This window comes from Pteropus alecto, unplaced genomic scaffold (assembly GCF_000325575.1).
Source record: "Pteropus alecto unplaced genomic scaffold, ASM32557v1 scaffold50, whole genome shotgun sequence".
NCBI lineage: Eukaryota > Metazoa > Chordata > Mammalia > Chiroptera > Pteropodidae > Pteropus > Pteropus alecto.
This window is the reverse complement of record NW_006431918.1, coordinates 14,625,892-14,635,540: the sequence shown is the minus strand read 5'-3', so window position 1 is coordinate 14,635,540 and position 9,649 is coordinate 14,625,892. Positions and strand designations below refer to the sequence as shown.

General features: G+C 37.5%; 1 long non-coding RNA gene across 1 annotated transcript in view; it reads left to right on the top strand.

The window, feature by feature from the left end:
* LOC107196790 overlaps positions 1-9,009 on the top strand; it is a 76,486-nt gene extending 67,477 nt beyond the window's left edge. The window contains exons 3-4 of the long non-coding RNA XR_001518235.2: positions 6,039-6,142; positions 6,700-9,009. This is a non-coding gene — a long non-coding RNA (uncharacterized LOC107196790). The remainder of the gene's footprint in view (positions 1-6,038; positions 6,143-6,699) is intronic.
* The last annotated feature ends 640 nt before the right edge of the window (positions 9,010-9,649 follow it).

Below are 9,649 nucleotides of genomic sequence, written 5' to 3'. Positions count from 1 at the left end.
TGGATGGTCTAATAAGGAAATTTTAGCATTCAGCCATGTAATATTTGACAAATGGAATTAATACTAAAAACTGCAAAAGTATAGTGAATTATAAAACTAAATGTCAATTTAAAGGCTACAATAGATTTAAATGTAAAATTTTATAATTCCGAAATGTTACTATGGTGATTTACTTCATTTGAGGGAAAACATGCTAATATTCTTGACAATCCTGATATAGCCACCTTACTCGTGAATATCCAAAGGAAAAAAAATGAACTTGGCTATACATCAGTTCCTCTAGTTTCTGAATGTTATCAGTTATAAGTTCTCACTTTCTTCTAAATTTGAGCCTAATATTAGTACAACTAAGGATATATATATCTATACATGAAAAGTAGGAAACTGGAAATTTTCTGAATCATTTGCATTAACAAAAAATTTCTCATGGAATATACAATGAATTGAGGCAGTATTTTTCTTAATTATAATTTATCATGTTAATTTCCTCTATTCTTCCTTGTTTGGATGTGAGTAAATAGTCTACTGACAAAAGGCATTTTCCTATTGTACTAAAGAATCACATCATCTAGTTTTTGGCCTTGGTCTAGAATCTAGACATCTTTTATATTATGCAAATAGAAACACTAGAATTTAACCTAAGTAACTAGTCGATGCACTAGATTAGAAGTGAATGAATCTACTCGGGAGACAAGCAAGCACAGGCACAGAACACTTGATCCCTGACACGCTAACTGTGGCTTTTTGGGTTCATGTGAATGTGAGGAGGGTAGAAAAGACTGATTTTGTTGACGAAAATTGCTAGTCACCCAAGACCAGATTCTTTGCCTTGGGTTGTTTTGGGAGAACTTCTCTGACAATTTAGAAAAGATGATAACTTGGACATTTGCCTCTAATTCTTATAACCCCTCCTAGCTGGAGCTAACTATTAGCATTAAAACACTCGTGTTAAACTGGTCCTCTGAGGTTTAGTATCTCTAGGCTGACGGAATCTGCTCCCAGTTCCACTTCAGCTGAATTCTAAATCTACATGTGTACTTATATTCCAGTGATGTTGAGTCGCATTGAGTCGGTCAAGCCAGAAAGCTTTAGGAATTGACGGAGGAGAGTACTTAGAAATAATCTAAAAAGAACATGCTTTTTAATTATAAGAAGGTGGAGAGTGAGGAGATTTCTCCTAAGTAAATGGACCCATGGAAATGAGGCTTTGCAAAAATAGAATTATTAAAAATATCGGTAGAGTGATGTCTAAATATTAAGTCAGACAGTGGCTCCCTACATATTTTAGCCCAAATACGCTCATGAAATCCACCCACTTATCCAATCACTGAGGAAAGCCCTTGTTGCATGTTTACTATGTGCCAAGCACATATTTGGGTATAAGACAACACTTGATATGTAATGAAAATGAAAAAAAGTACCCTGTGGCCCTTTAGAAGTGCCATTCTCAGAGATTGCCCCAACTAGACACAGACAACTGCCTGTGTACCATCTAGCCTCTACCACTGACATTTCCTCACAGTCCAAAAGGAGGAGACTGAGGCCTTTGAAAAGGCGATCAGAGTTGCCTTTGATGTACCTTGTTTACATTGACAGGCATCAGAAAGAAATCTTGACAATGAGAAGTCGTAGTCAAGCAGACTGATGGCTTATAAGTAAACTCACCCCAATTTTGAAACCCACTGATAAAAACAAACTTCTGCCTCTAGAGATGCAGCGACACCACAGTTCAAGAACCTATTCCAACAAGGACCATCAGATCAGGCACTCAGCCTGATTCACCGTCATGTGTTCAGCACAGTGTTTTGCTCAAAGTAGGTGCTCAAATCTTGTTTTATCTAAAGTGAAAGAAGAAGGCTTCTGCATTGGGGCATACACAGTAGAGGCTCAGAAGTCACCCCAGTGCAGTGATCCATGTAACTTAAAGTTAATTTTGCCACTGTGTATAAACAAAGTCTGCCCGAGGTATTTTTATTTCATTTAGTTTGGAAGTCACTCAAGGCAGAGTTCAGAATTAAGAAATTAGATACTATCTTGGACATTGGTGATGGGCCATGAAAAATAAATTAGGTCCTTTAAATAGTAAGTATAAAAAACTCAGGAATTATCCAGAGGAAAAAAATGGCAAAGCAAATTTTTAAAATAAATTTTTCTATAATCGAATCGTTTTGGAATTCAGACAATATAATTGACTCAGAACTTTGTCATAAAAATGAAACTGCCAAAATAATAATATAAAATAAACGTTGAATACTTCATTTTTATGAATTAGTTTTTTGAAAAGAAAATAGAGACTCTGCCAATTTATCCCTCAAGAACCTTCCAACTGTGTGAAGCATTAAAATAATACACGCTATTTAAAAATTATTAGGAACCCATTAAATTGGCAAGTACTCAGGTTTCATGTACTCAGGATTTTGCTTTGGTGGGAAGCAAATTCTATAAACTCCCTACTGGAATTAGATGTTTTTGAATGTGAGCAACAGTTTTCTTATAAGTGGAGGGGAAATGTTACATAAATAAGAGTAAATAATAAATTTTTATCTGCCGAATTCTTCTGTTAACATAAGACACCAACAAAACAACCCACAGGGAGGAAGAAGACACCATCCTCCCACTCATGGCTTCTCCCCTTCAGAGAAGAATCCCTCTCCAGCTCCTTCAGAGTTTACGTCCACATCGGGGAGGCTTATTATCGCTGGCTTTATTGTCTACACATGGACACTGTGTCCACTATTAGGGGTACATACTATCATATACCTCAGACTCTGTGTGTGTGTGTGTGCATGTGTGTGCATGTGTGTGTGTGTGTGTTTGTGTGTGTGTGTGTGTATGTGCACGCGCGCGCCTCTCTCCATTAAATAAATGATAACCTTTCCAGGGAGTCTTATCTTTTATTGGAAGGCCGAGCATCTGACCAGCCCAGGCAGAGAACCCAGAGTTGGGAACAAGGGGTACATTCATAATAGTGATCTACTCCCCTTTTATCTTTTTTCCCTCTTTTGTTTTTTTCCCACTTATCATTGGTAAGCACTTCCAAATATGTTTACCAGGTGGCACAAGTTATTATGAGAACAGAAGGCAATAAGGCTTTAAATTGGCACAGAAACCTATATTGGGCATCTCTTATATTCAATCTGCCATGCAAGTCATCAGGGAGATGCAAAATGAATGAAATATAATTCCTCCCACTTAGAGTTTACAGTCTAAATGACTGAGATCAGCTCACAGGTGACTGGGTGGTTCAGTCATATTGGTTTGTCAAATAGTGTTTGGTTGCTGGGCAAGTGGTCATATAGACTGTGAAAAAACAAAAACAAACAGAAACCAGCCTTCTACCAAAGCAAATTAAATAACGAAGACCCAAATTGGATCATTTGCCATTTTCTGTTTTAAATGTACTTCATATGAACATTTGCTTATTAAGATGAGTTTTTGTTTTATATGACATTTTTAGCATTGTGGAAACTTTTAGAAGCACAATCATCCTAACTAATAGCAATGGAATGTACATTTTATTTAATAGTTTTTAAAAGTTAGATATGTTCAAAGTTGAGTACTAAAAGGTGACTAAAATGAACAGATCTCAGGAAATATCAATGGATTCTAGTAAAGACATTTAAAAAAATCCTCTGTGAGCAATAAACTTTAAACACATTTTCCCTCAAAGATCAAAGGGTACAAGTTAAGATGAAATAAAGAAAGTCTTAAAAAGGAAAGAAATTCTGACACATGCTGCAGCATGGATGAATCTTGAAGACATTATGCTAAGTGAAATAAGCCAGTTACAAAAGGACAAATACTGTATAACTTCCCTTATATGAGGTACGTAGAATATTTAAATTCATAGAGACAAAAAGTAGAATGGTGGTTGCCAGGGGCTGGGGGAAGGGAAGAATGAACAGTTAGTGTTTAACGAGGACAGAGTTTCAGTTTGGGAAGATGAAAAAGTTCTGGAGATGGATAGTGGTGATGGTCACACAACAAGGAAAATGTACTTAATGCCACTGAAAAATGACACCGAAAATGGTTAAAGTGGTAAATTTTATGTTGTCAATTAAAAAAACAAAACTCAATGGTAAAGGCAGCCTGATGTTGAAAGCAAGTCTTTTGATACTAAACCCTTAGTACCAAAAAAAGATTCCCACAGGCTGGGACAAGAAAAAAACAAGGGAGGCAAGAATAAGAGACAGACAATGATGGGTTCTTGAGAAAGAGTCCTGCACCCTGCTCTTGGGGAATGGGCACAGCCCTTCATAGATCTAAGATAGGGAGAACGTGGCCCTCACTTCCTCATGAACGCTGGAGAATGGCAAAAATTCTGAAGAGGCAAAACTATGGCTATGTGCTATGTCTTGGCCATCCAGGTCCTAGCCTCACAAAATTCCCAGGCCCCAGTGGGTATAAGGGCAGCACAATAATTGCTGTGTGCCTAAGAGTGGTGGAGAAGTGGCAGAAAGAGGCACGGGAACTGAAGGGCAGGCAGATGGAAGCTGAAGGGAACCTCACCAAGATTGAATTTATGACCAGGGACAACCCAGAATGATGAGAAACTCAGCGTCTCCTGAGTGGACAGACAACATGGAGAACCAGTGATCCTCTCCAGGCCCATGGCTCTGTGCAGCCACTCCAGGATTCGTATGTGATAGCAGGAACAGAGAAAGTTGACTGAATGAAAGCTTGAAATGATATTATAGTTGCATCATAAAGTTACATTTCTTAAAGGACCCCTCATACGCTGCTGGTGGGACTGCAAATTGGTACAGCCACTATGGAAAACAGTATGGACGTTACTCAAAAGACTAAGAATTGATCTACCATGTGATCCAGCAATCCCTCTACTGGGTATTTACCCCAAAGACTTGAAAACCCATATCCGAAAAGATATTTGCACACCAATGTTCATAGCAGCATTATTCACAGTGGCCAGGACATGGAAGCAACTGAAGTATCCTACGATAGATGATTGGATAAAGGAGCTGTGGTACATATATACTATGGAATATTACCCAGCCATAAGAAGAGATGAAATACTGCCATTTGCAACAACATGGATGGACCTTGGGATAATCATGGCGAAGCGAAATAAGCCAGACAGAAAAAGTTGAAAATCACATGATATCACTTATATGTGGGATATAAACCTAAAAGCAACAAAGGAACAGGACAAATAAACAGAGACTCATGGACATGGACTATAGACTAGTGGTTACCAGAGGGTAGGGGTGGGGAGAGAGGAGAGGTAGACGGGGTAAAATGGGTCAAATATGTAGTGACAGAAAGAAATCTAACTATGGGAGGTGAACACACAGTGTAGATATATATATGCTTTAATGTTAAAGTGTATAGCTGAAACTTGCTGGATTTCGCTAACCGATGTCACCATAAAAAAAATTAATTTTTTTAAAAAAGTTACATTTCTTGCACCCTGAATCTCCAGCCTGATATCCAAAGACATCCTTACATTCCTTTCCAGCCACTTGGGGCCTTCATGATAACATTCCATGCTAATTGTTCACTTGTATGAGATTTTCCATCACTATTGACTTCAATTAGCATCCTTGGGTGATGGCTTATCTATTGATTCTTTATTTTATCTGGAATAAAAGGAAGACATTGACTTTCCAATCTGTAAGAATTTAAAGTTATAAATAGCCAACACTGCATGTAAGTTTATTCAAATGAACAAGTAGATAAAAGGTGGAAGCTTGGGACACTACTTCCTATGGCTCTCCCAGTTAAGCTCTCTTCAGCAAGAGGAATGAAAATTGTAGTTCAATGCCTGTTACTCTCTTATCTTATGTCACATACATGCAGCTTCCAGAGGGAGGAGGCCCTGCTGCAATGAGCCACCGAGTAAACAAACAATTGCCTGAAACACATGTGTGGTCTGAAAGTTGAGCTCTTTATAAAGGTGTGGCTTTTGGCTTTCTTAGAAAGAAGGGGAAGTGAGGAAATACTACTCCAGGAACAAGAAAGTTTCCTTCCCATCTTCTCTTCCCTATTATGTAAGAATGCTTTTCTTCTGTCATTCACAGAATGCTTCTGCACAGTGTCGGGGTGTAGGCACGTCAGTGGAACACACACTGGGACACTTCCTCCAAGGCAGCAGAGCCCACACAGAAGCAGTTTTCCACTGCAGGTGACTATTTTCTATTTGGGTGTGAAGGAAGAAAGGTGACTTGAATGAATATGATTAAGCTCCTGACTTGAGATGTTCAGCACATGGCCTTGTTTCTGCTTTTCTTTAAAGGAATGATTCTGAACCCTAGTGGCTGAGTTTGGCTCCCCCAAACACCTGGATTTCAGTATCTGAAATTTTAAGCTAATTAAAAAAACATAATTCCTACTTAATATAGCTTTTATCGGCTGATATCAATTTAATATGATTTTTCCCAATGTTAATTTCAAGTTCCAAATATAGTCTCATGTAATAGGCGGCTCACACAGAATCCAGTCTCTCCATTTCACTAATTCTACTGCAGATAAGTGTACCCCATGTTCTGCAGCCATATCCTTGTCATCCTGGGAATTTGGTCCTTAAGTAACTAACCTCTTGTTGGGAAAAAAAAATACCAGTCCTGGTCTTCATCCCATTTCTATACTCTACCAAGCCCAGGTTTGGGCAGTTTCCAGTGTTCTTGTGTCTAGAGACTTCAGCTGCCTCTAAGACTCTGAATATTCTTGTTTTCCTCACAGGTCTTTTGGGGAGCAACTCACCATTTTAGCTCTCCCTTTTGTTGGCTCTTTCGCTCTTTTTCTCCTTTCACCCTGGGAATTAAAGGTATGTACTCTGCAGTGTAATTAACACTGGCTTTTAAGTGAGACCACAGTCCAAAATAATAAATGAGATTTTAAACATTTGAGGTGGGTACGAGCCATGTTGTACATTTCAAGACTGATATTCTTGCAGAAGCCATTGTAGAGATGACAAAAGGCAAATGCATCACAGATGCGGGTGAAACAAAAACAAATGAAATAAAGAATATGAACAGACATCGATTTTATAAATGATTTTCTATTCCTAATTAGGCTTGATACCACTATGTTTGGTTACTGGTGTGTTTCACTCATATCTTTTGACCTTCTTAAAAAAGGAAATCATGAAGTCACTTCAAGGCACCCACATTTCAGTTGCATTATGTGGCACAATAGTTCACGGTAAGAGCCTAGTAGCCACCACACCTACAGTAACACCTGGCTTCTTGGCACATTGTGTGCTGCTGGGATCTTTCATTACTCGTGACAATGTGGCATTCACCCCACAGCATTCTACATTGCTCTATTTCTGAACTTGGCATATAACAGTTATAAAATGAGATGAGCGGATTAGGGAACCACGACACACAGCTCTGGGAACCCACTAATGCCCAATTTACTAGTCCAGGTATGAATGATGGCTGTAAACTAGAACAGTACTCAAAATGACAAAGGTATGAGCAGAGAATGAATGATTCTCTAACAGCTTAATGCAGACATTGGTTTGTTTTCATAATCTTAGGCTGGGTATACACAGCTTGATGAAAGCTTTGAAAAACTGAATATAATTCTTTATGAAAATCAAAAGCACGACAAGTTATGTTTTTTAAAAAACTAACTGTAGGGAACTGGATATTTTCATTGCACCAAATTATCACCCCACTGATGACCTGCTAATTGACAAAGGGAAGATGCATCTCTCCAGTAAAGAGAGTGGCGATTGCCACTACTTTAACTCAGGGATCAAACTTGACATCACCAATAGTAGGGCAACCAGGCTTACTGATGTCACTCTCTATGTAGTAGATAGTTTCATGTATGGAGTATTCTTCAAAATGTATAGCCTGACTCTCATCAAGACTTTAGATCTAAATTCCGAAGGATATGTAGAAGATGGAAGAACAAGTTAAACCACCATGAAAAAAAAGATCCAAAAGTCCAGAATTGGGGCATTCTATAAGACAACTGGCCTGGCCTCTTCAAAAAGTCAAAAGCATGGAAAAGGGTGTGTGTGTCTGTGTGTGTGTGTGCACGTGTGCACATGCACACACGCATGCCATCCTATTCTAGATTATTAAAAGAAACGGAAGACATAATACAGTTGACCCTTGAATGATGCAGGGTGCCAATCCCTGCACATTCAAAAATCCACATACAACTTTTGACTCCCAGTTGAGCTTCAGTGTCCACAGGGGACTGGTTCCCGCACACCTAAATCCACAGATGCTCGAGTCCCCTGTGTAACAGGGTGTAAAACAATGCAGAGTCTGCCCTCCGTATTCCCAGATTCCAAACCTTGGGAAATACTGCTTTTGACTTTGGTTGGTTGAATCCGTGGATGTGAAACTCAAGGATACGGAGGGCCGATTGTATATTTACTGAAAAAAAACTATAAGTGGACCCGCACAGTTCAAACCTGTGTTGTTCAAAAATCAACTGTAATTTTACAAGTTCTCCTCAACTGGATTCTAAATAGGAAAGAAAACTATAAAACCAAGGTTATAATTTGAATGTGAACTGGGTATTACATGATACTAGGGAATTAATATTCATTTATTAAGTGGGATATATTGGAATTAGGTTATGTAAGAGGAAGTATGCTGAAGTTCTTGGGGGTGAGTGACTTTAAAATGATTTGACAACAACAAAATATAGGTAGGCAGATGAAGCAAAGATGGCAAAAGGATAATTTTTAATTAAAGGTATTGGGTTATGGGTGTTCATTGTACTGGGTTTTTTTTTCTGTTTCTGTACATGTTTGAATATTTTTATGATAAAATGTTTTTAAAAACCTTACCTTTATTATTTAAGTTCTGAAAATTGGATGTCACAAAACTAATTAGTTTCTCTCCATCCATTTGAACCTGATTAACTTGCTGAATTCACCAAAAAATAAAAATAAACAAATAAATAGATTACTAATAATTAAAAAAACAAAACAAAACAAAACAAAAAACAAAAAAAAAAAACAAAGAAAACTAGGTAGAACATGCAGCCCTCACATCAAAAGTCATCCACTGGCAAAAACAACAAAAAGGCAAAATTTAAGCTAAACTACATCAATTTCCCTTTAATGATCCTTATCTTATGAAGAAAAAACAAAAACTTAAAGTGGTAACTGCCTGATTTTATGTAAGCTAAAATCAGTAAAATTGATTATTTGCAGTTCTGATCAATGAATGATTTTTTAAGTAGATGGTTAAAAGTGAAAATTATCTTGCTAATTGCAAATTATTTACTGTAATCAACTTTCCAATGTTGTAATCTGTTATAACCAACTTTGAGTTGGAGCATAGAGAGTACCTGGCAGAAAAAGACAACTGGACTTAGGGAACTGCCTATAATTTGTGAATAATTGTGCCAGTTTGCAAATTGATAAAATAATTTACTCCTCACATCTATTTTATTTATTTGTTTGTTTGTTTGTTGTTTGTATTGTGGCGATCACATCTATTTTAATTAGCTCACCTTCCTAACTAGATAGATGTGTAATGTATGCTAATTAAATAAAATATTTATATTTTACTGCATATGTTTGACTTAAATTGTCCCGATTTAGTAGTCAAATGTTGATTTACAAAATTGCTGAAATTCATTTTCTCTAATACTACAGTGATTATCTATTGGGCATAATGAAAATGGCACAGGACTGAGAGCTATGAAACCAACA